Source organism: Lonchura striata, chromosome 2 (assembly GCF_050655825.1).
Source record: "Lonchura striata isolate lonStrDom1 chromosome 2, ASM5065582v1, whole genome shotgun sequence".
Taxonomy (NCBI): Eukaryota; Metazoa; Chordata; class Aves; order Passeriformes; family Estrildidae; genus Lonchura; species Lonchura striata.
The window spans coordinates 76,113,057-76,140,743 of NC_140704.1; the positions used below are offsets into that span (position 1 = coordinate 76,113,057).

The 27,687-nt window shown below is 34.3% G+C and overlaps 1 protein-coding gene across 3 annotated transcripts in view; it reads right to left on the minus strand.

Moving 5' to 3' along the window:
* Nucleotides 1–27,687, minus strand: part of CDH18 (cadherin 18) — a 526,603-nt gene that overhangs the window by 287,027 nt on the left and 211,889 nt on the right. For all 3 annotated transcript variants that reach the window (XM_031503961.3, XM_021526413.4, XM_085571653.1), the window contains one exon: nucleotides 18,867–18,952. The gene's annotated coding sequence lies outside the window, so the exon portion shown is untranslated. The remainder of the gene's footprint in view (nucleotides 1–18,866; nucleotides 18,953–27,687) is intronic.

A 27,687-nucleotide genomic window follows, 5' to 3' on the forward strand; every position in this document is an offset into this window, starting at 1 on the left:
ACAACAGGAAATTCTCATTTACTTTAGCACATACCTTTTGCTCTTTATAAACTAACCTTAAAGAAGAATGTAGAAACTGAGATTATATGCTTATTATGCATGTTAGAGGAATTCAAAGAAGATCCAAGGGAAGACAACCATTTGAAAGCTAAATTCCAAATTCTCCAGAATTCTTAGAAGCAGAAGAATAAGTTACAGAGAATTTCAGCTCATATCTGATTTTCAGTTCCTGAATCATTCAGTTTTGTCAACAGTAACTTCAGAGGCATTTTCACTTGCCACAATTATGCAGTCTTGCATTTGTATATTTTAGCTGATCAATAATTTAAAAAAACCCCAAACTATCCAGTTATGTAAACTTGTTTTCACTGCAATTATACAAAAATTTAAAACCTACTGCACTCTTATATCAGGTTTTTCACAGTCATTTGTGAAAAATAGACATTTTCACAAGTGAAACAGTGCCATCTTGTGTAATATAGACATTTTTGCTTGTCAAAGAAACATTTTTCTCAAGGGATATTAATATATTTTTTATTTTCCCCTGAGAATGATACCAAGTCCCATAGATAAATTTTGAAATTTACTAATGAAAATAGTTGTTCAAGTTGTTCAGCAAGCCATATTAAAACCATACCTTCCATTGAAGCAAGTAAAATGAAAACCAGTTTTCATATGAAACACCACAGGGAAGTTAGATTCAGTTCTTCACTAACACATTTTAATCATGTAGTTTCTGAGACTACACTCTCCCTGCATAATTGTTAAGATTCAGTTTTAATTAACAGCTTTTAACTTTCATTTAGATGGGATGTATCTCCATTTATTTGATGTCCCTGAATACCTATGTAACTCCTTATCATACAATTTTGAAAGTATTGCTGACCATCATTTAAATTACAAAGGTAGTAAAAAAAAATCTTATTTTCAGTTTATAGATACTATTCTAAACTCTTATTGTAGTAGACCACTGGTAATATTTTGACTAATATATCATAGAAAATTGATTAATATATCATAGAAAAATGAGCAAGTAATAATTTAAATTAATGGTTCACATTTGCATTTCTTTGAATGTCACAAAAACCTAAACCTCACAAACAAGCTCACTAAGAAAACCCTGTTTAACAAATATTAATATGGGTTCAGAATATTTAATAACTCTAGGGCAGCTCTTGATGAGTGCTTTCACAATTTTAAAATTGTGTAGTGACATCTACTGTCTATAATCTGGTAGTTGTCTTAACAGTTGACAATTCAATGCTTTTAGTATCCATAAAATTATTAACTCCTGCTGAATAACTCAAACCTTATTCAGAAAATAAAGCCGAAGGACACACTTGTATGCTGTACAAGAAATTCAGCAACAATGCTTGAATGAATATACTTTCAAAATGGAGTTAAATATGTCACCTGTTTTTATAATTTTGAAATTTTAGTATTTCTTAAACATCTTGTAAGTTGGAACAAATATTAGAAAACTTTCAAAACATAAACCGAGTTTTGTAATCACAGATAAACACACTGCATTATCCAGACACATACTTCAAATAGTAACAATAATTATCTGAAAGGAAGATTTCTGGGGAATAAAACACTAAACAAATGGCAAGATTGAATGTCATGAGTTGATATGTACCCTAAAGGTAGTTATTAACTGAATCATGTTTAGATTAGGAAATAAAAGCTCTGTCTATCACAGGCATAATCTCAGGAGTACTCCATGTCACACTTCTAACTTGCTGTACTGAAACTGCCTAGAAATGTAACTCTATAATAATTTATATTCAAAGATCAAATATAATTTGACACACTGCATATCAAGGAGTTTTACTGAGATTAAGGAATAAAGAATAGAAACCTTTATGTCTTCGCTCTATTTCCTATGCACTTCCATATTTACTTTATTTTCCCATTATACGTATCATAAAGCACCATGAAAGAATTAAAATCTTGCATGAAAATCTTACGTGAACTAATACGATTGACTCCGTAATGATTCTGCTGCACCAGATTATATCAGTTGGCCCCATTTCATTACCCATCCTTAAAATGTGTGACCATCTCACATAAAATCAGACCATAACTCCTTTAAATTTAGCTCATCATCCAGAATTAATGTGGTTTTTTGAATTAATAGTAGAATTGGATAAGTTGGAAGGGATCCACAAGAATCATTGAGTCCAACTCCTGGCCCTTCACAGGAAACCCCAAAGATCACACCATGTGTCTGAGAGCACTGTCCAAATACTGCTTGAACTCAGGCTTGGTGCTGTGACCACTTCCCTGGGGAGCCTGCTCCACTACCCAGAAACCTCTAGGTGAAAAAATTTCCCTAGCATCTAATCTAAGCACCCTCCAGCTCAGTTTCAAGGTGTTTCTTCAAGTCCTGTCACTGGTCACAAGAATGAAAAGATCAGTACTTGCCCCTCCGGTTCCCCTTGTCAGGCTGTTGAAGACCACAGCGACATTTCCCCTCAGTCTCCTCTTCTCCAGGATGAATAGACCAAGTGGCCTCAGCCACTCCTCCAAGCTCTTCACCATCCTCACTGTCCTCCTTGAGAAGCTTCCTGATGGCTTAACATAATTTTTGTATTGTAGCACTCAAAACTGCACACACAACTCAATGTGAGGCTGCCCCAGTGCAGAACAGAGCAGAGAGGGACCAGTATTAGGTAGTTCTGTACTCAGAAATTATTCCCAAGAACTATGCTTGAGTTGGGAAAAATTGTACACAGACACTAATAATTCACCTATAGAGGTACTCCAAACAAACAAACAAGCATTCCAAACAAAACAAAACAAAATTCTAAGAAACCAAACAGAGATATTCTGGTTTGAACGAAAGTTCAGCCCTGAAATTTTATGCTCTTTCATTTAATATTTTCCCTCAGGAATAATGACCAAATTGTTGTCACAAATCCAGTATAAACCAGTATAAATATTTTTTTTATCAAAGTAACATATATAATAAGCTATATGTTCTCACTATGTTTCTTATCAGTGAGGACTAAGTGTGTGAGAGCCAAGTGAATATAATAACTGAATACTGGGAAGACCCACTCAAAATATTATCAGTTATTGTGATTTCTAGAGTGCAAGAGGCACAGACTGGTAGCACTTGTAGTGCGTTGCTGGTGTAGGGTCCAGTCTGGACCTTCACAGCCTTCCTAAAGAACACTCATCTCAAGTAGTCCACTATGTTTTGGTAAAGAGGACAACACTGAGTTTATGATAATGTCAAACTCCTCTTATACCCATTAGCCAGTTTTCCACATAAATATCTTTCACAATGCTGAAGAATATGTATGTGAACTTAATTTTCTCTTTTTATCTGTGTTTTGATAACACAACTATAACTGCTATGGTGCATTTGATCTGGCATTTTAAGAAGATTCTAAAGAGATGCAATAAAGCTTAGACACTGCAGATGATAAACATAACTAAGACAGTATTTCAAATCTCATCTACCATTCACTACATATCATGCACAAAGATTGCACAGCACTACACACGTAAGTGAAATACTTGAGATCAAATTATTTCTCATAACAAACAGACATACAATTAGGACAAATATGATGATTATTGGACAAATATGCTGATTACTGGAAGAACATCTGGAAAAAAAAAGGAATAAAACTCTAGGCAATTAAATATTTTAAATATTCATGGCAGAAGAAGTAGAAAACATAAACACTAAAAGTAGCACTGCTGTTGACTTGAAACATCTTCAACCCAGACTGGTGTGTTATGTCACTGAATATATATAGAAACAGTATATTATAGTTACTGTCATTAACTTTGTATTTCATAAGGAAATTGCTGTTTAGATCTTATAATTAAGATAATGACCTACTTATTTTAGAAACAAGATGAGGATGGAGAAACTATAACATTTCTAAACACATTTGTGAATACAATTTTTTTTGTCTCATATAAATATAACTGAACTAAACCCAAATAATTTCTACTCTTACTGCCTAATCTATATCCTGTGAAACTATGAAACTGGTCCAGTTTCTATAATCTCATGAAATTTCTTTATTTACAAGTGGAAAATCCAAACTTAATTCTAGCCTCCTCACAACACATTTCTTGAAGAATGGTAGCAGTGGACTATCTTCTCAAAAGGTATTTTTTAATAGAAAGACAGAAATGTAGAACTGCAAAACCCTAAGCAAGGTATTAAGGGGAGAGAAAAAATATTCTTCACAGTGATCTATTTAAATTACTCTACTATTACACAATTTTATTCACTAAAGGAAAGTAAATTAGAACTCTAACTGATGTGCAAGTGTACCTCTAAAATGGGATTCATGCAGCATTATCATTCACATTTTTGCAAAGGTTCCAATGTCTTGCTCTTCCCACTTTACCATCTCCACATAGGATTTTTTGTGTGTATTTTAGTGGATAATGTCAATAATATAGGCTTTAATATACCATAAAATTCAAGTCCTGAAAACATATTGAAGTGCTTTGAATGTGCCATAAAACTAATTATCTGTCCAATTGTTCTACTTCCCAAGTAAAAATGGCTTCAATTATCTCACATACTATAGCAACTCCTGTTTTGGGGAAACATTTCTTGATTATTTAGCTTTGTATCTCCTATTTCTGCAGTGTGTCTCAGTAGTTAGTGACCATTTATAATTCCAGGAGTCCTGACTGTTATGTCTTTTATTCAAATTATTGCTTGTTAACAGTCTGCTGTCCAAATATAAAAGCGTAAAATCACCCCTATTTATATAATTTATGCTTAAGACAAGGGACTGCTGTCACTGGAAACACACAGTAGGTACAGCTTTAATGTGACATGGTGAAACAGTTCCACCCATTCATTAAGATCCCTGAAAGTTAATTTTAAAATTCCCTGAAGTCTCCCACCATGTAACAGAAGACAAAATCCACCACATATGATGAAGACAGCTTCTCCAGAAATTAGAAAATAAACTCAGACATGTTCTCATGTAACTCATGCTTTAGTATACATATATGTTTAGGTGTAATAATCAGAGTATATGCACCCTGATTAATTTTATGAACTAGGTTTCTGAATATTTAATTGAATCTTTCATACCAGTACTTCAGGATTTTTGCAAATTTTGCAAACACAAGCATTATCACTATTTGAACAATGCAGTGTGTTTTACAGTAGCTGTTCCAACAGGGGCGCAATCACACACTGGATGTAGCGATATTTCTGAGAGAGAGAACATGATTTATATTTAGAGTGAAGGTTGAGCTACCCCCAGTCTAGGCCTCAGATAATGGGCCTTGGTGAGGTCTTGAAGCCTTTGACACAGTAAGAAATTAGTCGTGGCGTAATTAGAAATTATGTTAAGGTAACCACAGTATTAATGAGCTGTCTGAGTGTGAATTGATATAGGTCTGGAGTTTGAAACTCTACCCACCTTAAGACGAAGACAAACAATGTTTGCTGGCCAATGATAGTGTGCTCACAATTTGTAAACTATATTGAAGTGTATATAAACTGCCATCTTATAAACAATAAACGGGGAACATAGCATTAACCATATTGGCTTAATCTGTGTTTGTCCTGTCCAGCATTCCCTATTTTATAAGAAGTCCCTTGCTTCTCCGGACTTTTGGTTTTTTGGTATCTTCCTCCCTTTTGTGGAGGTGGACAATCAAGGGCATCCGGAATGACTCACACCAGCAGCTGAATGGAGTCCCAGGTGGTCAATGCACTTAAATACTGGTGAAGAGGGCAGTGAAGAAGACATCTCTATGGTGCCCAGTGAGAGGCCAGCAGATAATAGGCACAAATTATATTGCAATAAAATATATTTAAACCTAATAAATAACAAATTTTTTCACTAAAGAGGTTATTAAACACTGTTATAGATTCTGAAAATGTCAATATCCTTGGAGAAATTTAGAACCTGAGTAGACACAGCCCCAGAAAAATATAACTTAGTTAATCCAGCTCTACACTTTCTACTACACTTTTTTCTTCTCCTTATCCTTTCTATGTTTTACAGAAATCCAAATATCTCAAGAGATTTAGGCACCAGCAAATGTAAAATAATTACAGGGAGGGAATTTGTTGCATAATAACAACTCCTGAAGCAATAGATTAACATTAGCCACTGTAATTACATTACCAAAGGCCCTAGTCAAGCTAGTGAAACATTATTTTAGCACTCCCGCACAAATTTTCCAACACTGCTATCACAGAATATACTTCAGATTGAAGAGCTGTAAATTTAGGCCTGATGACATAATTCTTTGAAAAATATGACAAGTGCTTGTCAGTTAATATTTGCCTTTATTCTTTCTTTTCTTCTTAAAACAAGAAATTAAATGTAATTGTTTTGAAGCTATGGCTCAAAGAAAAGTAGAATTTTTTTCCTGAAGACATTTTAAATTTTCATTATTTTTAGGATTCAATAACTTGTCCCTAATAACAGGGTATCCCACCTCTGCTCACCACTGCTTTGAAAACTGGCTAATATTTAAAGTGTGGATCTGTGAAAAACAGCAATGCATCATGTCAAAAGGATCTGTCTGTTGAATGCTGATGAATGGGATGAGTGTTAGGTCATGTTTTAATTAAATTCCTCATTAGCAATCTGAAAAAAAAGTATAAAAACCATGCTAAAGAGATTAACATGTCCAAAATGGAAGATGACTTACAGACCAAACAACACAGGAGAGTGTGGAATGTCATGAAGGAAAATATCTTGTTGATTTGGAATATTTTCCATTTTCTGTCAGATATTTGAAAAGTCAAGTGCAGACATGGAATTTTAACTCAGTATTCTGTTTTTTTTTTCTTTGAACCAATGTGAAAATGACCAAGAAAAAACACTACTTGAATGAATAGCTAATCGAGATTTAAGAAGAGAATAAAAAAAGTATCCTAGATTTAGACTGGCATTAGTGAACTGAGAAAGTTTATAGCAGTCCAAGAGGAATTTGATTACAGATTTTGAACATACTTTTTCACTTACAGGAGAAACATCAGATATTTGTACCAGTGTCAAACCATGACATTTGGGAATTAATTCTTTGTCAAAATATGTTTGAATGCCATAATGAGAAAAATGCTATGGGAATAGTAAGAAAATACTTTCAAGAATTAGGTGAAAAACTTGTTTCTCTCATGCAGATGTATCTAAGCAAATATATAAACCAAAATCAAAATATTTTAAATTTTATTATAGAAACCAGACCTTCCATGTTTCCTTATTATCATATCATTATATTACCCAAATATTACTAACTTTTTTGTTGAATTTAATCTCTACTGAATTTTAAAACTTTTTGTAAGTGACAGTTTAGATGAAATACAAAATTTGGCACTAGAAGTCATAAAAGGCCACCAGTTTTTCCTGAGATACTGAGCAATTATCCTTTAATTTAACTCACTTTAAGAATTTTCCTTCAAAAATAAAATTTGAAATAAAGTCCATGACAGTTTCATAAATGTTTGCAATAATATTGTTATACTCAATATAAGAAAATACATTATAAAATGCATGAAAGCTATGTAAAGTGTATTGCTTTATTAAATGCATGTTTTCTTTCACTATTGGTGTGCACAGATGATGAAAATTAATTTTGAATTTTCTTGTCAGTTACAGTTTAGGCAATCTCATTCATGTTACAGAAATGTGCTTTGTGCTTAATTTACCTTAAGCAGAGGCTAAATTTCAATAACCTTTCCAGTTCTGTTAACACTTTTTCTCACTCAATCTTAATGAATTCCTTTTTTTATCACTAACTTACATGGATATGAACTTAATTATGAGAGCACTTACTAAATGAAATAGAGGATAATGAAATAAATGAACTCTCATTTAACCTTAACACCACTTGAAAACCAAAAATGTCAGAGACGAATAATGTGTTCAAAGCCTAAACCTTCTTCTTCTGGAACTGCTAGAGTCACTCTATCAAGAAGAAACACGATTAGACTGTTAGGACTTGGCAGACTATGCAACTATGACCAAGTTACTTTTTGTTCTATAGATCATTGATCATGTAATGTAACAAAGTGTAAGTTATACAGGCAATTGAAAAGTATCACACCAGAGAATTTCTGGATCACCTGAGGAAGACCTTGTGGAAGGATAGTTTTAATGTGATCCATGAAATGCAAGCCTGGACATTATATGCAAATGAGAAAACTCTCCATCAAGAGAATAACACAGAATTTTTAAGAAGTGATTTCACTAGGTTGATTTAACATTCAGAGGCTGTTCTTAGTACACATGCATTTCCTCTTTTACTTGCCTTAGCAGAAAATATAGTAAAAGACCAATTTAAGAAATTCAAAGTATCCCAGAAAAGGCAGAAAGAAATAATGCTGCTGAATACCAGGGTTTTCATTAATTTTATTTATCTTCTTTAAAGTATTTATTTAGCTGTGCATCACATTCTGATTGCAATTTATAGGTATTCCAATCTTGTCCAAGACTGAAGTACCAATATATTTCCTATTACTATCCAAGTAGCAGTTGCCTCTGGACAGTTTTCCTTATCTCCTGTTAATAGGCCCATCTGTCTTGCCACATGACTCAGAGATAACACTCTCCAGGAGCCAGTTCTGTTTAACAGGTGATTAAGGACACACCTCATGACTCAGAGTAACATCAGCCCATTATGAGATGCTCCGCCCAGGGGGAGGAACTGGGAATTCCCACCTGGATAAATCCAGGGATTTCTAGACAGAGAGGCAGCCTTTCTGCAGGTTTCCGAGAAGACACAGCAACCACATCTGCCACCCCAAGAGGACTGCAGCCACTCCAATTTGGACTGCTACCAGCACGCTGGCCAGAGGGGTGTCAGATTGTATTCTGACTTTGCCAGTGGTCTTCCTTTTGTATCATTGCATGTATTTTTGTCTTTTTCCCTTTTCCCAATAAACTGTATTTCTGACTTGGAGTGTCTCACTGGTTTTGCTTGCAAATCAGAAAAAGTCTTCAAACAAAACAAAACACAACAAAAGAAAACAAAAAAAACCCAAAAAACAAACACAAAAAAACACAAACAAAAATAAAGCAAAGACCAAATCAGACACTCCTGATTTGTCCCACAAAGAAAAAGTCAGATTTCATTGAATGAAACATCATACTCACTGTCAAATTCTAAACCAAATGCTCTTTTAAATAAAAACTTCCTAAATTACACAAATACTAACAAAAAGGTTTCAGTACAGTATATCTGTTGTATTTCTTTTTGGTGAAATGGGACTAGGAAGGACTTGGTGCTGTGTCTGGAATATTACCAAGCCACAATTTCTCAAACTAAAGGAAAAATACCCCAAAACAAGAAAAGCAAATGGATATATAAATGACCCTCTACTCTCAACCATCACTCACTGGAAGGAATCTTACTATAATATATGTCACTTTAAAAGAGTAACTTCAATGTTACTTGGAAACAGGAATTAATACATTACTGAAAGATTTTTGGGGTGGGTGTGTTTTTTTCTCCCTTCACATGCTTTAACTACAATGTTCAGTCAGCATTCAGTTATATATTGTTAGAAACATAAGCTAGATTGATTACAAAAGGAGTTTGGGTATATTTCAACAGCAAAGTCATGTGCATATAGAGCCTTGAGTGGGTGCTTGCTTGAAAATGTCTACATTCTACCCTCATCTGCACCAGTGATCTTCTGTTTCTCAATTAAATCCTGTATGCCTACTTTTAAAACCTTTAGTAATGTGTTGGGATTATCTGTGCTTTTTATTTTAGAAACTTACTCCTATATTAACTGTTAAAATTAAGATTAGTCAGTCTCCCCAAAAATAGTCACTCAACTTTTGCCTCACAAGAGTCACAAATGTAAGATGATACATAAATCACCTTGAACAATAAATAAAAAACATCTGCTTTACCCATTGATAAGTTGCATTAATTTAAATTTTTAAATTTACTGCAAATGTTCAGTGTAAAAACAATTTTGCATCACATTAGGAAAGATACCCAAAATCAATATGTATTGTGAAACTTGGAAATTCAGATTTACACTACAGAATCATATCAGCTGCTGATGTTCAGTATAAACCTTTTTAACAGGGATTATACATGTCTATCAATTATTAAACCCTCCATGTGTTTCTTTTTCAAATTTGGATGATGTATAAGCCTGCTTTCAAAAAAAGTTACTTTTGTCTATCCACTTATTTGCTTATATTGAAACATGAGGACCAGTTGAATTCAGTGCATTTAAGAAGAGGGGCTAAAATTTATGCAGTTTTCTTCTATTTTCCAGGTATCAATAATTATTTCACTGGTGTAATATAACTCATTGCAGGGGTGCACAGAAACTCTTCATTCAGATGCATTGAGGAATTTTGGGATCTAAATCAAGAAGAGATAAAATCTTCCATATACTCTGAAAATGCTTGACATGAATGAAAATAAAAAGCTCCTCACTGCAACTATGTACCCAAAATGTAAACCAAACTGTTCATGAGTAGATCACTGGTTTAATTCAATTAGAAAAATTACTAAAATATTCAGTGAAAATTTTGGCAGGTAATTTTTTCAACTTAAAATTCTTCATTTCATCAAGGAGAAATTGATTAGCCTATAGCAGAAACTTAAAAGAAGCAAGACCTGAGGGGTCACATAATTATATCAAGATAAACCATTACAATAAAAAGAAAAAAAAAAGAAAGCAACAAAACCAATATGAAAAAATAGTCACAACCATTTCATAGCAGTCTGCCAGTCAAGGATAGTCTAGAAAAACTAAGGATTTCTAAGAAAATAAAACTCCGTGCTGGGACTTGCTCTTTGGAGAGCTGCACTGATACCAGCCAAAGTCAGCTGTGATGAAAAGACATTGATTGGGATCCCTTTAAGAAAACATGGACACTGCTGTAGAAAGTGGGTAAAAAAGTGACAAGTCTGTACAGACAAAGACACACTTCTATGAGACTGCAGCAAATCTAAAAGTAACTGACTGCCTAATTTATTTCTGAAATGTTGGTACAAGTTGTCCTGAATAAAAGGTTTTAAATAGATAAGTAAAAGCTTGTGGGAGCCGACCAGGTGATATTTACTAGTAATTGTCAAAAATCAATGATTTTTCTCTTAGCTGAGACATATGCTTCGGGAGTGCAGGAAGGTGAGAAAGGAGAGTGAGAAATCTCCTGTCCACATGTTTTAAAAAATTGGGGAAAAACATGGTAGTTTCTCTTTTTCATTTATTTTGTTTCATGTTTGGGGGTGGTGAGATGGCTTTGTTTTTTGATTTTTTTTTTTTCTGGTTGGTTAGTTGGTCAGCTATTTTTGTTGTTTTGTTAAAGTGACCCTGCATACTTCTGAAAGCCACAGGAGTAGGACTATCTAGCTCTTCAAGTGAATATGTCTTCACAGACAGCATAAAATTGAAATGTCCAAATATTTATATTCATCTTATTAGATTATATGAAGTATCAAGCTTATCTCTCTATTATCCATTCAAACTACTGTATGGCTGGAAATTTTGGACAGCAGCTGTTTTCACTCACCACTCAATTTTTGCTCACAATTTTAACTCCGGAAGCAAATGAGATAAAACCCCTGGCTAATGACTGGTAAGATGACCTGTGAAGGGTAGTTAATATCCATTACTTTTCTTTTTAAAATTATAACAGTGATTTCTAAAGACATATGTTGCAAAGAAACACAAGCCATTTTAGAAGAAGCATGGGTGTTTACTTAAATTAATTTCTGCTTTCTCTTCCTCTATTTGATGAAAATAGCAACTCATGAGATTTGTTGCATTCAGATCTATAACTGAGCCACAGACTAACAAAGAATTCAGTCTTAGAGTGGAACACAAAAGAAGGCATGTTGAAAAAAATTTATTCTGACGATCCTAGCCTTAACAGACAAATGGATGCAAGTATTTTTTTAAAAAAACTTTGAGATATGCATTATATCTAATTTCTGCCTCTTCCTCTGTCAGATCAGGTGCTGGTAAGCCATTCATCTTGTTCATTACAGCTTCTCTATAATTTTGGATTAGAGCTTTCAGACTTAGATTAAGCCTATTTTTAGTGCTTCTAAATCAGTGTATTTGATCTTCTTTTTGTCAGAAGCAATACTGGAGCAGAATTTCATGGGGTATCCCTACTATTTCCTACATCAAACATGACACTAAGACCTCTCAACAGAAACAACTTCCAAACTAACATAGATGTTAATTTGTCAGTGCATTTTATGACAATCAGAACTTACAAATGATAAATCGGAGATGAACACCTGTATGAAACATCATCAAAATGTTATTTGCACAATATTTCCTAATTTATTTGAAAGCAAATATATATATATATATATGTTTAACAGTCAATTTTTACTTCTTGCAGCTGTATGTCTGAGGACTCTTGCAGGATATCAAAAGGAAAAGCAAATTTTTATACATGGCACATGTGAACTAAGTTCTTACAATTGTAATAGAAATCTCTGAGATTCAACTAATTCATAAGTATTTTCTACCAAAAAATTTTACAAATCTTTCTTTTATTCTCACAGCCAGGCATTTATTTTCATGCTGCAGCCTGCTGCTATGACCAGGTGTGAATTCTTACAGTCCTGTCAAACCTAACTCCTTGTAATCCTCTCAAGAGTAAAGGTAATCTTATATCACTGAGCAGACTATCTCAAACACAAATATATCTTAAGACACAATGATAAGAAAAATATACTTCCTTGCTTTTTCATTCTTAACAACAAAATTTTTAAAATCTCAAAATTCATGTTTTAAATATTTCATCTTATAAATTTAAACCAATATTGAGAAAATACTGTCTCCGAAAAGTAAAAAGAAGGAAAAAAAGGAAGAGGCCCCCTAGCAACAACATAATAAAAATCACTAATGGCTGCATCAATCTCTTTCAGCTGCAACATACAGCATTTCAATCATAATACATTTCATAAGAGTGAGTGCAAGATTCTTTCTGTGTTTTACAGTGTTACACAGAGGCAACATACACAGGTATGTTCAGTTTAAAACAGCAAATATTTTTAAATTAAGAACCATTCTAAGCTGTGTTCTTTGCTGGACTTAAGAGCTTTCTATGCATAGATATGTAAGGAACTCATTATTTCTTTTTGCTGATCTCTTTGAATCACATGCTCTTTGGATCATGCCAAGATCTCCGTCTATTTGACCATGCATTATAACATCTGTGTTCTTGCTTAATCTCAAAGCATCTTGTCAGTATTTTGACTTAGTTTTTCTGCCTAAAAATTTTAAGTGCACCATGATTTTACTCACAACAGGTTTTGTTCCAGACTAGTTCTAAAATAGTTTCTTTAAACTCCTTCCAACACATTGACTGTAAGCATGTATGTTTCCTCATGCACTCTGTGTTCTCCCTTCCTATTAGTCTCCAGTAGGAGATACATTTATGTGGGTGTATTAGTAAATAATTCAGACAGTGTCAAGTCTACAGCTTGATTAATTGGTTACTTTTCCCAGTCCAGGAAGCAGAATTTTCTATGTGTCAACATCTTAATCTCCATTAGGTAATGAAGCAGAGGGTGATGTCACCTAGGAAGCTAAGTGCTGATATCAATCAGTCATGTGACCTAATTACAGACCCATTAAAACTGACATAGAATACAGAACATAGAGAAATGCTCTGTGTCTAGTGTATATTTCCTTTCTGGTTTTCCCCTCTTTTGCATCAAGTTACTTGTGTGCTATCTATAGATGGCTGGAACATTATCGGAAGAGCAGGGACTGATCAGCTTCAGCATTCAAAAATTAAAAATAAATAGCAAAAATTCCCCAGAGCATGGGCCAAATCTGGACATTGTGATTTTAGAGTATTAGGAAAAAATAAAGCCAGTCCATACTCCTTTTCAGGCAACCTTACAGCTTAGTTTAAACACTATTTATTTGAACTTGAATGTCTTTTAGAATTAAACAAACTTCACTGTAAGAAAGAGAAGGAGAAACTACTCTTTCCATCAGAAGAGACATTATTTTTAATCCATATTTTGAAAGAGTTATACTACACTATTTAGCTGTTTCATAAGAAAGCAGTGTAAAAAACCCCAACCATAAGAACCAAACATCAAAAATCAGAAGCAATTATTTGCCAGAAATAAAAAATCATCACATTGGTAGCAAATCCATAACACTAGAACACAGAAAATAGTAAAATTTTAGGTAAAACCAGATGTTTGTGCATTTGTTTATACTAGAATTTAAGTGCTGTTAGTGGCATTTGCTAAGCAGCTCCCATTCTGAAAGAAAGAAACCTGTAGTTTTTTCATTTCCTGCAATTTCCCTGGAGCAGCTGCAATAAACACTTCAAGTTATATATGTCAAGGGAAAACTGCTAACAGAAATCTGAATGTCTGTGTCTTTCTGGATTCATTTAAATAAATTAAATTTTTTAAAAATAGATTTCAAATAAATTATTTAAACCAAAGACTGTGAAAGCACAGACAGCAGATTAGCATATGCCAGTAGTAGCCAATTAGAATCAAGCTCCTGTATACAAACTGACCCCTGTTGATCAGATCACACCCAGTGCACACTTTGCAAGTGAGAAACAAGCCTGCCTATCACTCTCAAGCTGCTTCCAAGGGTATAGCTTCTGCAGCAGAGCCCAGTCAAAGCAGTGCCCCATGGCCAAGGGCCGGGACGGGGACCCTGCATCACCACTGGCTGTCCTTGGCAGCTACTTCAGCCCTGGTGTTGTGGAGCTGCACCTCTCTGCCCTTGCTTGAAGATACACCTCTTCTACACAGGCAGGTTGACATCCGGGCCATTTCAGGTTAGAATCTTTTGCTATTTCTATCAACTGAAGAAATAATACAATTAATTCTTCCCCTTCTTCCTGCATCCTCCTGCTGTTACATTTCATGTGCAATCTTCACCTGTACTTCTGCTGCTTTAGTCCTAGAGTGGAAGTACCTGCCACTGAATTCACAAAGGAAAGCTATCTGATGAGTATATAATGATTTTTTTTATGACTCCAAAAAGGGAGCACACAGTTTACTTTGAGCTGTGATTGATTTCACAAAATACCTAGCTTTTGTACTTTTAAACAAGAATGGTTGCACAAAAGAAAACTGCAGACAGGTTCCAAATAATCCACCTTCTAATTCAGACTAGTCATATTAATGACTGACTTTTCACTAAGTTTTGATCTAGTGTTTATAAATTTGCCTTGAAATCCTTCTCACATATTTGGATAAGATGGTTGAATATCTACTATTTGATATACTATAATATATACTATAATGATTTTTCAAGAAAACTTGCATATTGTGGTTGTTACATAACCAAATTAATAATATTTTCTGACACACATAAACAATACAAAATGGTCTCAAATATATTGTCTTTTCTCAAGACATACAGTGTGAAAAATTTTTCTATTAAATCCTCTGTCTTTTACATTATTATCTCAAATGAAATCAAATCCTTTTAAACCTGACAATAATATGGATCTGTTTATACTGCTTTTGAAGCCAGAAAATATTTTGGAGACAGAATTTTTTTGCAACATAATTTAAATTTTTAAATTACTTTCAGAGTGGAAAACCTTGAAAAGCTCATATATTCAAAATTTAGGTTGACAGTTTTTTGTACATTTAAGTAAACTTCCTGCTTTAAAATATTTTCCAACTCCATTTCACAAAACACTCAAAACATTCTGCAATATTTCTGAATTTTCAGGGAAGTAATTTACCAATCAGTCTTGCAGTAGGCTAAAATCCAAGGTTGACTCAAAGTACATTACTCTAGACAATGAATTTCTTGGTTTATATCTTGAAAAGTAACGTCAACATCTAGCAACACTTGCAAGAAGGCTGAGTTCCTTTATCCCCATGATAAACACACATCTGTCACAAGGTAGCTCTAAAACCTTCATTTGCATTTACCAAGTCAGGCTTTTAAACAGACATGAAAATATAGGCTGCTCCATGTGTAAACTATTTTCATGTAGTAATTTTGAAAGGTAAATGTATCAAAAGAATACAGTAGGCATTCAGCACTTTAGCAAAATTGTACATGTGCTTATAACCATATAAAAATGCAGAATATGCATAAGAGCACTGGAAAGATCAGGTAACTTCATTCTAAATCAGAGAAGCAAAATTAGCTATGTGGGTTTGGAACAGATAAATAGGTGGACCTAACTGATATATATAAGCTACAAACAGAAATATCAGTCATCTGGTAGAGAGCCTCTGTGGCATTTACAAGTTTCTATTTACTTAGATTCTTAGCATTTATTAAATCAGTAAGGCAGACTCTTTCAAAAGCTCCAGTATAAACTTTGTTAGTAGTTCCTTACACTGCTTGCTCAAGAAGGCCTGTATCACCAGGAGAAGATTTGAAAGCATAGCTTCAGATAACATAAACCCATTTTTTAAACTCTAATATGATGTCTCAGAGAAAGATTATATATATATATATATACATATATATACACATATGTATACCAATTGTTTGCTACTAAAACTATGTCTTCATTATTCTGATTATTATATAACAAAGGCTCTCATGTGGGAAAGTCAGTCTTCTCTGCCACCAAGGGCAATGTTTACACTTCTATAAAGAGTCAGAAATGTTGAACTGCAGATTAAATAATCCACTCAAAATCCACTTAAAATCAGATGGCAACTTGTCCATCACATAATAGTCTAAAATGACAGAAATACTAAACTGAGTAAGATTAAATATTCTGGCAGATGGAATGAGAAAGGTCAGACATGATTGCTTCTTTTGTTTTTCCTTATACTATACTATTTTTTGTCTGCTGTTTTACAATTATTTTTCCATAACTGAGAGAAAATGAAGATTTTATAAAGGCTTTACAAATGTATAATAACAAACACTGCATACATGTGAACACTCAGGGATCAGGCTAGATAAAAATACATCAATATCAATAGATCTCAAGCTAAAGCACACTGATTAAAAATCATTAAATATTTACTTGATATCTTGTTTCAGATAGATCTAGTGAAGTGAGATCTATCTTTTTTTACACATTTTCCCGCATTACTGAATATAAAAATATTTCCTTACCCTGCTTCTGAAAGCTACATATATTTATCACAGATAGGAGGAGCTTCTATCCTTAGACTACAAATCAAATACAATCTGCAAGATAAATTGTGCCCTGAGGAACAAGTATATATCTCAATGGGAGTCAGGAAAAGGCCAAGGAGATTTTTCATTTATTAAAAAACACTTTTCCCAGATGTCACTGGCATGTGTGTAGAGTCTTATCAAATTTTCAACAATTCCTTTTAAATTCCTTTCTCCAATACAAAATTTAGGTATGCTGAGAAATAAAAGAATAGTAGGGTAAACTATGTGAATACTTGCTGATTTCCTTCGTGCTGTATATTACAATACTTCAAATATTGTTTCTCCAGGGAAAAAGACTGACAACAAAGGAGAGGTACTTGTGGTTACAAATGCTAGAGGCAAAAAATCTGAATCTATTCACTGTGAATGATATTATTTAAAGATAGCATACAAAACTCAGCTTCTCAGTTCTAAAGACTTCAAATCTGTTATTGAACACCTAAACATCTAAAGCAAAGAAAATGAAAAGAATCCTAGAGGTCAACAGTCTTGAGCAGGTATGTGGCTTTAAAGAGAGCTGAAATAAATAATTGTCTTTTAGAGAGGAGGAAACTGAATTTGTGTTTGTGTTTTGGGTTTTTTTTTTGTTTGTTTGTTTAGTAGGAAATTATTTTTGGACAAAATCTCTGCATCACACTATAGGCTCACAGAATTTAACAACCATGAGATATTTTGCTGACTAGCCAAACTTCTACATGCTCCTTCTATCAGGTCGAATGTGAACAAAATTACTCAGATCTAGTGGGAATGTAGAAGAGACAAGAGCCTATGCTGGTGAAATATACTTCCTGCAAAAAGAAGAAGCTTCAGATGAGTACTGAAAAAATAAAATATAGAGGAATTGTGGTTTTACTGTTGTGAGAAAATACCTCCTCTAGGGCAAAAAAAAAAATCCTTTGAAACTCAATATATTGAATGAAAGAGAAAACTAGGGATGGAAGGCATTCCAAGAAAAATAAACTACAAACGAATATTTCCCAAATGTAATAAAAATAAATAATGCTTTCCAGGCCCCAGTACTTTTTGAATGTATGAAGACTGTTTAAGCTCCTGAACATGCTAAGTGATAACTAGATCTAAAATGAAATTAGCATCAGCTCCATTTCCTTAGTTTCCTGCAAGTTTTGCTGGTACATTTACAAAAGTGGAATCCAATGTACTGAGTTCAAATATTTTTCAACTGAAAAACAGTGTTAAATAGGCTATTTTTAAACATGTGAAAAGGTAGTGATGAATTTCTTTAGTTTATCTTCCATTAATCTGCTACCTATTGGTGACTTTCTGTTGTGTCCCTTATGGAGTTAATAATTTATTCCTATATATTCTCTTTAACATCTTGGTGATAGAAATGTTTATAGTTGCTATTTAAAATATAGTAATACCTATTGCATATAAAATTTTTTACAGCTTTTTCCTGAATATTCTTATTTTGAAATTTTTCTCAGTACCTATGGTACATAAAGAAAGCAGCAATTGTTAAGTCAGAAAGAACATAGAACACTTCTAGATTTTTAACTTTGCAGGTGGGTATACCTAATTTTCTAGACAGAAAGATAGTGTCAGATAAAACAGAAGCACATTGACAACTAATTTAGCATACTTATTAAAAAATCCCATATATATATATGTATATGTATTCTGGAGTTTGCTTTCAAAGGAACTACATCTGAAGATGTGAAATAGTCACTAATGTTCAAAAGCACTCATAATTACTCTCAAATATATTGTCAAGATTAATAAATAATTAACATTTCCAAAACAAACATACCTCAATGACACCGGAGTCTTAATTCTTCAGGAGAATTACTATCTCAGCTGCCTTTTTGTCTTCTTGTCTTGAATTTGTTTTGTAGCCTAGGAAAAATAAATCTCAGCTTACTTTCAAACTGAAAGCATAAGGCTAGACCAAGGAAAAAAAAAAAACAACACTTAATAGCATTGCAGTTAATTCTATTGTAATCCTACCTCATTATCTTAAGCAAATAAATCTCCAAAACGGATTACTATTTTAAAAGCAAATTAGAAAACTGAATGTTATCTGTGCAGGGAGACATTCTTTTAAAATGCAATCAGCAAGGAAGCTCATAAATGGGCCACTATATAAAAATATTCCTATTAGGCAATCCTTAGCAGATTTTCAACAGATGTGTATGTAACTATAATTTCACAAATTCCTAAAATAAAATGTTTTTACATCATTTACCACAAACATTCAATAGTCTAAAAAAATGTACTCATTTAGATTCAAAAGAACAATATCATAAAGATATATTCTTTATGTATCTTCAACTGCAAGTGCTCCTGCCACTCCACCCATGTCAAGAATGGAAAATGTACAGACTGGGAGAATGAAAACACTGAGCCCACTGTAGAAGAAGACCAGGTACAAAACCAAGGAACGTTAATATTCGCATGTCCATGGGACCTAATGAGATTAATTTGCAGGTCCTGAGAGAGCTGGCAGACAAAGCTGCTAAGCCATTATCCATAATTTCTAAAAAAAACATGGCAGTCAGATTTCTGTTTACAGCCCAGAAGGCCAATGGAACCTTGGACTGCATCAAAGGGAGAAATAGACTGAAGCAGGTGATTCTCACTGCCTCCTCTGCTCTTGTGAGACCCCACCTCTAGAACTGTGTACAGTTCTGGTGTCCCGAAATTATGAAGTTCATGCAACTGTTGGATCCAGTCCAGAGTAGGGCCATCAAGTTGACAAGAGGACTGGAGAACTTTCACTATGAAGCCAGGATGAGAAAGGTGGTGCTGTTCAGCATGCAGAGCAGAAAATTATGTGGAAACCTAACAGCAACTTTCCAGTATCTTTCCCTACAGTGAAGCTTGAGAGGGACTCTTTGTCAGGAACTGTAGTGATGGGATTAGGGGTAATAGGTACAAACTGAAAGATGTGAAATTTAGGTTCGATATTAGGAAGAAATTATTTACTGTGAGATTGGTGAGACACTGGAACAGGTTGCTCAGGGAGGTTGTGGATGTCCCAACACTGGCAATGTTCAAAGTCAGTTTAGACAAGGCCTTGAGCAGCCTGGTGTAGTGGGAGTTGTTTGGACTTGATGATCTTTAAGGTCTCTTCCAACCCTTTAACATTCTAAGATTCTATGCAAAACATAGCAAGAGCAGCTATTTAACTGTCATACTTCCCACTCCTGCACACCATTATAATTTTTGATTTACTGAGAATTATAAAAAACCCAAATCACAAGTAAGGTTGTTATGTTTTTACTTTATTTCAATAACCATGTAAAAGTCAGGATGCATAGGTCCTTAATATTCATTACACAATTTTAGAAATGCACATGGAGTATATAAGCAGTGAAGAAGCAGCAGACACTATCAATAGAAATCAAACTACTGAAGTAATTTTTATTGTTAGAATGTTTTAAGTTTTCTCAGGAAAATAATTACCAATTCTAAGGCTTTTTTGATATATTTAAGTTAGAATTAGATACCATGGGCTATCAAAGTCCTACGAATAAACATCAATACCATTACACAAATAATTTTTTCATTAAGAAGAAACCAGTCTGTGATTCTGTGACAGCTTTATCACTAACTTAAAAGAAAACAACAGACATTAATTTAAAAAAAAATTGCATTTTTAGCTTAATTTGTATTGAACCTCTCAGTTTCACTTTAAAATACTCATCTTAATAATCCTGAGAGTTACTCCTTTCGTCAAATTTTTTGATTTATCTGTACCAACACAAAAAATTTATGTTAAATAAAGCCAACACAGAAGCCAGCTTGCTAGAAGGGAATGTGTATATTTAAGTGAACTCAGTGAATCTAAAATGAATATGAATCTAAATGAATCTGAAGGGAATGTGAATTTAAGTGAACTCAACTCTGGAAATTGATTGTGGTATATGTGGAAGAAACTAATGAAGAAAGTAATAAAAGATAAACAAAGCCAAGACAGAAATTAAAAACAACTAAAAAGGGTTAATCAGGGTTTCATTTGTACCCACAAACCAGTGATGTAGTTAGGCAGAAAGAAGTCAGGAAACTAATTTCTGATTTCTGTCAATCTGCTTCAAAGTCTTTTACTTCAATGTTTCTCAAGAACAAAATATATAATCACACACAATTTGAATACATGAAAGCCAATGCAGAATACAGAAGGTAAAACAAGGCATCCAGTATTCATAATAATATCCCAGAAATAGTATATATTATGCTATCATTCAAGATTCTCTAAGGGCTAGGGAACTATATACTTATAGTTTGTAAAATTAAAATAATCACACTGCTATCATTAAAGAAAATCTTGATTATAACTATTTTTATGTCAGAGTAGCCATGACTTGAGGATTTTTTATTACTTTCTCAATGGTAATATAATGAATGGAGTCTCATACAATTTTTCTTATTTCTCCTTTGATAACAATTTTCAAGTCTTGCAAATTTCAAGATTAACTGATGTCTCTTCAGCCAAAGCCTATTTTCATCTGAGTGCTAGAACATTTTCATGAAACATTGAAAACAAGATAATGGAGTGACAGTGGTAAAAATAATTCTTGCTTGAAGGAAGATATATTGCTTGAATATTGCTTTTAATCAATATTTAGGTGAAAATTGTCAACAAAGTGGATCTTTTCATACTTACATCTTTCTTTTCATTTTTTAAACACTAAAAGGATTCAAAAGACTTTTTTCATGGAACAAGAGCACACATTTAAAAGTAGTTTCTAGTTGTCTAGAAATCCTTCTATCTCTGTATTGTTACAGTAGTTGGAATATTTTCATCGGACTTATTTTTTTATGGTGTTTGCTGAGACTTGAGCTTGGTAATGCCTCTGTGATTACTTATTTAAGAGGAAAATCAAAACAAAGTGCACACAATTTTTCTTCTACTAGTCAGAGAGGAGGAGGAGATGAGAACATGTGAGGGAAACCACATGGAGACACCAAGGTCAGTGGAGAAGGAGGGGGAGGTGCCAGAACCAAGATTCCCCTGCAGCCCATTGTGAGGACCAGGGTGAAGCAGCTGTGCCCCTGCAGCCTGTGGGATCCATGGAGGATGCAGAGATCCACCCGTAGCCTGTGGGGAGGTGCCCATGCTGGAGCAGCAGATGCTTGGAGGAGCTGTCATGCAGTGGGAAACACAGTAGAGAGAGGGGGTCCCTGTTTCCAGGCTGGAGCAGCCTGTCCTTGGAGGACTGCACCCAATGGAAGACAGACCCACACCAGGGCAGTTTTGGGAGGACTCTGTGCCTGTGGGAAGGACTCATGGTGCAGCAGTTTTGGCAGGACTGCTGCTCATGAGATTGGAGCCATGTGGGAGAAGAAGAGCTACTTCCCATGGGAGATTCCCCACAGTCTCACCGGGGAAGGACTCCTCTCAATGGGTGGTAAAGGAAAACCTTGGGTGATGAACTGACCAAAACCCCCGTGCTCTGTCAGTGGGAAGGCGGAAGGGTTTGGAGAAAAAATGTGGTTTTTAAGAGCTTATTTTACTTCTCATTATCCTTCTCTGTTTCTGTTAATAATAAATTCACTTTATATCTTCAAGTTGAGCCTGTTTTGCCCTTGAAGTGTTTTCTCCCAGTACTTATCTCAACTCATGAACCCTTCATGAAATTTTTTTCTCTCATCTGTCCAGCTGTGGCAGGGAGGGTGAGAGAGTGTCTTTCATGGATGCCTGGTGTTTGGCCAGTGTAAAATCACAAAACTGCATTTGGTCAAAACTTTGAAAGCTGATGTTTTCGACTCTAATGTGCTTTCAGAGATATGACTTCAGTACTACATGCATCTGTACTAGCCAAACATTTAATGAAAAAATATAAAGTAATTATTCTTAATGATATTAGATTGAAAGAAACCCATGGATTTAATCTAATCCCTCTTGGCATTTGAAGACACATATTTATTGTCAGAAAGATTTTGCCCTTACAAAACCTTTCAGTTTCCTTTCTCTAGTCATTTTATTGCTGTAGTGCACAATTGTGTGCAAGGCTAAAATAAAGAATCACCAATCAATTTATACTCTAACATTCAGAAAACTTGAATTCTAGTGACATCTAGAACCCGAGGTCTCCTAAGGGAAATTTCTGCCAAATACAAGTAAAATTATTTAAAAAAAACAAAAAATTAACAAACGTACAGAACAGAGTCAGTTATGTTGTGTTATGAAGTACTTACATAATTTCAAGAGTCATTGTGGTACTGACTGTGTTCTTGGAAATCATCATTTACAGGTTTCAGTAAAAAGAAAAATGAAAATTCTTTCTTTTACAAGTTCTCCAATGTCTTGTATCAATTGAAATGTCAACTTATGGTTTCCAAGTTAGAAAAAATACTATGAGTAAAAAGAGACTGATTAAATGAATAATGAATTTATGACTATAAAGCAAAAAACCCCTCCAAATAACAAAACAGCCAGAAAGTAAAAATGTTAATCAGACTATGGGAGTACAGATAACTATTTTGATATTATCTTGATTTTGTGAGTTCTGACTACTGTCACTAGCTAGTAGTGTCATCTACCCTTTCATTAAAGCTCAGTTTGTTTAACCATTGTAAATGTGGATTATTAGCTACTATTTGTTTGTGTTGCAGTACACAGATGAAAAGGATATCCCCAAGCTTACAAAAACCAAAAAAGACATCTTTAAAACCTGTTTTCTCTTGGTGCTACTAGAGATCAAAATTCATAAATATCTTGACATATCTTTACCTACAAAAAAAAGGAAATTTGATATCTTTACTTACAGAAAAAGGCAAACTTGGAGACAACAGAGACAAACACTAAAGTCTTTAGTTATTACTTACCTGTGATCTAAAATAAATAATCAATTACTTGTTCTCAAACAATTCAAGGTACAGCTAAAACCACAACAAAGTTCACTTTCCCGAGGCAAGAAGCTGAATAATTTTGTTGCCAAATACTTGGCACCTGGCAAAGGAAAGAGAACTTAAGCACCACCACAGAAGAACTACATTTGAGTGGTGGCATTGACATAATTTAGATGTCTCTATAACAAAAAAAAAACTAACCAAAAAAAGGCAAATATCTTAAAATCAAAACAGTCTCATGTCATTAAAGAGAATGTGAAATAATAAAAAAGAATGAAAATCCTTTCAAAAACCTCTTGATCAATAACGTGTTAACCAAGACAATGACAGGTAGAGATAGTTGGCAAACTTTATCAGTCTAAATGCATTTACAGGACTACTACTGAACTATTGCCTATGTTCAAACAGTGCCCTCACAGACCTGTAAAGGATTTTAAGCTGAAGTGATGCGAAATATATAATGGTTGACTAAATCTACGGTTTTTTTCTTAGTTTCTGACATTATTTTTTCTTTACATCTGTTAAATAGATAGATTTCTAGCTGAACAGTTTAATTCTTTCATTAATGCTAAAGAGAGCATTACTTCATGGGGAATACCCTGTGAAAATGACGATCAAGGTTGTACATACTGATATTTTTAGTGTTATCAGCATAATTTTTCCTTCTCTTATTTTCCTTTATAAGTTGCTTTTCATTAAATGCAGAGTTTAATTAGACACAGATGAGTGTGAGGCAACTTTAAATCCTTCATTTTCCAAAGTTCAGGGAGGTGCAACTGATTCTTTCCATTTGTTTCCCCTTAGAGCTAAGAATTGTTAGAAGAACTTAATATTTCAAATTGCATTCTAGATATGTATTTTCAGACAATCTAATGAACACTGTTTTACACTCAAATGCACAATGAGGTGCTAGATACCTGAGATCTAGAACAGTAATGAGTTCTGAACTTGGCTTGCCACTTTTCAACTGGTATTTTCAGTTAAATTCCCACTATAATGACAGTGCCTTACTATAAGAAACATCTAAATATACTTGGGATAAAAACTTGCCAGATATTAAATTTGACTATTTCAGCAATTTGTTTGACAATAAAAGAACTAATGAACACAGATTTAGATTTAAAAAAAAAAAAAACCAAACAAAAAACACAATAGAGTATTTCAGTTGGAGGGGACCAGCAATTATCAAGTCCAACTACCTGACCACTTCATAGATGGCCAAATACTAAAGCATATTAACAAGGGCATTGCCCAAACATCTCTTCAACACTGACAGTCTTGAGGTATCAACCACTTTTCTAGGAAGCCTGTTCCTGTGGTTCACCACCACGTAAGTAAAGAAATATTTCCCACTGTCCAAAAAATTCTACCCTGGAAACCATTCCCATGAGTCCCAGGCACAAGAGATAAGCACTTCCTTCTTTTATTTCCCACCTCAGAAGCTGAAAAGAGCCACTCAGCCTTCTTTTCTCGAAACTGTACAAGTCCAAAGTCCTCAGCAGTTCCTTTCTTCCATCCCTTTCACCAACTTTTTTGCACTCTTCTGAATGCATCCAAGGCCCTTCAAAACTTTCCTATATTTGGGGGCCCAGAGCTGCACACATTACTCAAGATGAGATTCCACCAGTGATGAATGCAATGAACTAATCACCTCTTTTGGTCTAAGAATACATTTACAATAATTTCTTACAATGCCAGCTCTATAGAGCATTGGTAACTATAAAACATAGGCTTACTTTATACTTATCTTTCCTGATGGAAGTTCTTCTCTTGCCTGCAAATTAAATAACCTATGATGCATTTTTAAAATTTCTCTCTTATTTTATAAAATTGTATTAAATGGAATTTAGAAATAAATATAAATATTGTATATAAATAATACCATATTTCTGTTATAAATAGAAACTTACTTTCTATTTATTAAATATTATTTAGATTTTATAATTAAGGACATGCATTTAATAGGGAAAATACCTCTTGTCTATTATTTGATATTAATAAGGCATTAACATCTGTCTGGGCATGGAAGCCTCTAAAATGGAAAACTGGCATTAATTTTATTTCTTTACTGAAAAGGAATGAAGCATTCAGAATTTTTACTTAGAACTACTAATGAATTATTAAACATTTAGCAGATTTCTCATCACTAAGAAAAATGTAGTAAAGAAGTACTCTTGTTTTACCATATCTAATCTTGGTATTCTGAAAAGGCACTTCTTAAAAATTTTTTCTCATATGTCTGCTTCTCTAAAAATCCATAGAAATAGTCATAAAATATAGAAATTAACTCTACCACTACACCAATTAAGTTTAACTATTTGAGATCAGGGAAAAAATGTTGGTGGATATAAATGCAGCTATATCACTGAAGTGGATATGTGATTATAAGAGGTTGTTGAAAATCATATATAGAGCAGTTCAAGAGAAAAGATATTTGAAAGTCAAGTGGACCAATAAAATAAAAACATTTTGAGCAGAAATTAGATCCTGAAAGTATTAAAAATATTATTTTTAATGTGTTAAGTCTCTACAGCCTTACATATATATTGATTCATAGAAATTAGATAAGTGCTACACTACTAGGGTGTTCTTTTCAGCTAAAATTTTAGAACCCAAATCTTTTCTTGTCAAGAATGTAGCCTTGCTTTTTTCCATTTTTGATATAATTTCTTTCCTTTATATTGTATTACTGTATGATTTGGAACCAGTATAGCATCAGAAAATCTTACTTGACTAAAGAGCAATTCAGTTATTCAGTTGAAGGAAAGCAGATTCTAGACTGAATTCTGTCTCTGCCACCACTGTGGAAAGAGGAGAAGCATTGATTTTTCTGTTTTGTTCCCTGCCGCGTCCCCGCCCCAGACCCCTGTCCTCAGCCCCGGCTAGCTCTCCTGCGGGGCGAGTGGAAGCACCCTCCGCTGTACCGGCTGGGCTTCGGAGAGTGCTTTGTGGGTCCTGAGGTCGCTGCTTTTTCCAACGACAAGGAAATGAGGAGAGACACTTGTTGGGGGTAAAAATCCGATGTTTATTGAGGTCCTGTGGATCCAACAGCACACCGGAGGGGGCCAGCCAACAAATGCAACTCGGGGGTGCTGGCAACAGGTTACATAGGGGGAGGGAGGGGGGCCGATCAGCCAGTGGGGAACAGACAGGAGTGACTCTTGTGGGGATTGACATCTGGGGGATCCAGTGAGGGGGAGACAGGGTAGGGGTCCCAGGACCTCATCCAATCACTCGGTGCCCTGGATGGAAGTTTCTAGAGGTAGGGGAAGGGGCACCGAGTGACAGACAAGGCACTTGGGAAGGGACAGGGGACTGATTTGGTATTTTCTAGGGAGACTGACACATGAGGGAAGGCAGGAAAACTCAGGGAGAAACCAATACAGTATGGGGGTACACTGCAACAAACCATGACAGAATAAAGATGTAATAAAACATATAAAACCACAACTCCACAGTTCCCATACACAAATTCAAATTTATATTCAGAGGTGTGCAAAGGAGAAAGGAAGTGAAGGGTAAAGGGAGCAAAGGCAAATAAATTGTTGAGTCACCATCCCTGGAGATATTTAAGAGATGTGTGTAGATATGATACTCAGATGTGCATTTGATGCTCCTAATGATTCTACTACTCTATGAAAATAGAAAATAAACATGACTGTTATAATGTTTTCCTCTTCTAAGCAAAAGTCTTCTTAAATTTTTAGGGCTTAGTAGTATTTTACTGTTTACATTATAATTCTCAACATTGAATTTAAAATGTCACCTATAGATTT